Source organism: Pan troglodytes, chromosome X, assembly GCF_028858775.2.
Source record: "Pan troglodytes isolate AG18354 chromosome X, NHGRI_mPanTro3-v2.0_pri, whole genome shotgun sequence".
In the NCBI taxonomy this organism is placed as follows: Eukaryota; Metazoa; Chordata; class Mammalia; order Primates; family Hominidae; genus Pan; species Pan troglodytes.
Genome location: NC_072421.2, coordinates 108923458 through 108926576, shown reverse-complemented (window position 1 = coordinate 108926576; position 3119 = coordinate 108923458). Strand labels below are relative to the sequence as shown.

The following is a 3119-nucleotide window of genomic DNA, read 5'->3' as shown; positions in this document are numbered from 1 at the left end:
TAAGCTGTATGTCCTTCTGCCACACATTTTTCTGAGTAATTAATTGCCTACACTGTTTTTACAAGTCTGTGTAATTTTTAAATTATTTTGAAGAAGTACAGAAAAGTACCTTATTTCATATTTGCTTCAAGTTAAGAAAAAAACTATGAAGAAATATATCAGACATTAAAAATGTTACATATTTGAAAATTAATCTATGTAATAAACCATATTAACAGAATAAAGAAGAAAATCATATGATTATATCAATGGATACAGAGAAAGTGTTTGACAAAATTCAATGCCCATTCATAATTTTTAAAAAATTCCTCAGAAAACCCTATAAATAGAGGGGAACTTGCTCAATTTGATACAGAACATCTACAAAAGAGCCCTTTACAGCTAACATCATACTTAATGGTAAAGATTGAATGCTTTCTAGCTAAGATTAGAAACAAGTTACGGAAGTCCATTCTCACCACTGCTACTCAATATAGCACTAGAGTTTTAGCCAGTGCAATGAGGCAAGAAACAGAAATAAAAGGCATTGAGATTAGAAGGGGAAAACTAAAGCTATCTCTATTTAAAGATGATATGATGATCCATATAGAAAATCCCAAGGTAATGACAAAAAACTACTGAAACTAATAAGTGAATTCAGCAGGGTGGGAAGATACAAGATCAACATACACAAATCAATTACATTTTTAGATACTAATAGTGAACATGAGGAATGCAAAATTTAAAATACAATCCAATACACAATCTTGTAAAAATGAGATATTTAAGTGAAAGTCTAACAGAACATGTATAGGACATGTATGCTAAAAATTACAAAATACTAAGAAAAGAAATCAAACCTAAATGAATGATGAGGCATATATTGTATATGGATTAGAAGATTCAATACAGTCAATTCTCCCCAAATTGGTATATTGGTTTAACACAATTTCTATCAAAAATCCCAGCAAGATTTTTTATAGATATAGGCAAGATTATTATAAAATTTATATGGAAAGTCAAAAGACCTAGAATAGCCAACACAATTCTTAAGAATAAGAATAAAATGGGAGGAATCAGTATACCCAATTTCAAGAATTATTATGTAGCGACAGTAATCAAGACTTCGATATTGAAGGAGGCATAGATACATAAATCTATGGAATAGAATAGAGAACTCAGAAATAGACTCACACCAATATATCAAACTGATTTTTGACAAAGGTGCAAAAGCAACTCAATGGAAGATATTCTTTCCAACAAATGGCGCTAGAGCAAGACATATGAACAAAAAATATGAACAAAAAATGACATGTGAACAAAAAAGAACAAAAAATATGAACAAAAAATGACACATGAACAAAAATTATAGACAAAAAATATGAACCATAACCTAAACCTCACACATTATACAAAAATTAACTCAAAATGGATCATAGGAATTAGGTAAAGCATACATTTATAAAAATTTTAGAATATAATATAAGAGAAAACTTTAGGACCTAGACTTCATGAGGGGTTCTTAGTCATGACAACAAAACCACAATCCATAAAGGAAAAAATGAATAAATTAACAGCTTCTGCTCTGTGAAAGACCACGTGAAGAGGATGAAAAAATAGGCTATAGACTGAGAGAACATGTTTGCAAACAATGTATCTGACAAAGGACTCATATGAAGAACATACAGTGAATTCTCAAAACTCAAAATCAGAAAAAATAAACAATCTCATTGGAAAATGGGTAAAAGGTCTGCTTGCTTCGGCAGCACATATACTAAAATTGGAACGATACAGACAAGATTAGCATGGCCCCTGCACCAGAAAATGGGTAAAAGGGGCAGAGTCATTTCACCAAAGAAAATATGTTCAACATCATTAGACATTAGAAAAATGCAAACTTAAATCACAACAAGATATTACTGCACGTCTAGTAGAATGGCTAAAGAAAAAAAACATGACAGATGATGCTAGTGAGGATGCAGAGAAACTGAATCTCTCATACACTGCTGGTGGGAATGTAAAATCTCACAGCCACTCTGGAAAACAGTTTGGCAGTTTCTCATAAAACTATATATTGCAATTACCGTATGACCCCAGTAATTGCAATCTTAGGCTTTTCATTTCCAGAGAAGTGAAAACTTATGGTTGTGCAAAAACTTGTATACGATTGTTCACATAGCTTTATTTGTAGTAGCCCAAAACTGAAAACAACCAAATTGTCCCTCAATAGGTGAATGTGTAAACAAACAGTGGTATATCCTTACTATGAAATACTATTCAACAATAAAAAGGTATACATTTATGATACATGTAACAACTAGCAGTTGTCTCAAGAACATTATGGTGAGTGAAAAAAAGCTAATCTCAAGAGGTTACATGTTGTATGATTTCATTTACATAGCTTTCTCAAAATGATAAAGTTACAGAGCTGGAAAACAGATTAGTGGTGTCCAGGGGTTAGGAATGATGAAGGGATGGAGTATTGGGTGTGACTAATAAGAGGTAGCAATAGCAAGCCTTGTGGTGATGGTACAGTTCTATATTTTGATTGTGGTGGCAGCTGCACTTAATATATACACAAAATAAAATGACATAGAATTATATATATTTTGCCAATATCGAATTCCTGATTTTGATATCGTACTACAGTTTTCTAATTTGCAACCGTTGGGGGAAATTGAGTGAAGGGTGCATGGGCTTCTGTACTATTTTCCCACTTTTTGTAAATCTAGAATTATTTAAAAATAAAAAGTTAAAAAATGTACAGAGAAAACTAGATGGACCACCCATATACCTACCACTGAGTTTTATGCAATCATAAAAATTTGCCATATTTAAACATTTCATTTTTAAATTAACATACAATAAAATTGACTTTTTGGTGTATAGTTGTATGAACGTTAACATATGTACAGATTTGTGTTAACAACACAATTAGAATTTGTATGAACCACAATTAGAATCAAATACACTTTTGTCACCCCTCAAATCTCCCTTGTGCTATCCTTTTGTAGTCACACCTTCCCTCCACACCTAACCCCTGGCACACACTGCTATGTTGTTTGTCCCTATTGTTGGTCTTTCTAGAATGCCATATTAATGGAATCCTACACTATGCAGTCTATTGAGACTGACATCTT

At 32.0% G+C, this 3119-nt stretch overlaps 1 pseudogene; it reads left to right on the top strand.

Annotated features, from left to right (window-relative positions):
• Positions 1 to 1733: 1733 nt before the first annotated feature.
• Positions 1734 to 1829, top strand: LOC112207173 (U6 spliceosomal RNA; annotated as a pseudogene).
• The last annotated feature ends 1290 nt before the right edge of the window (positions 1830 to 3119 follow it).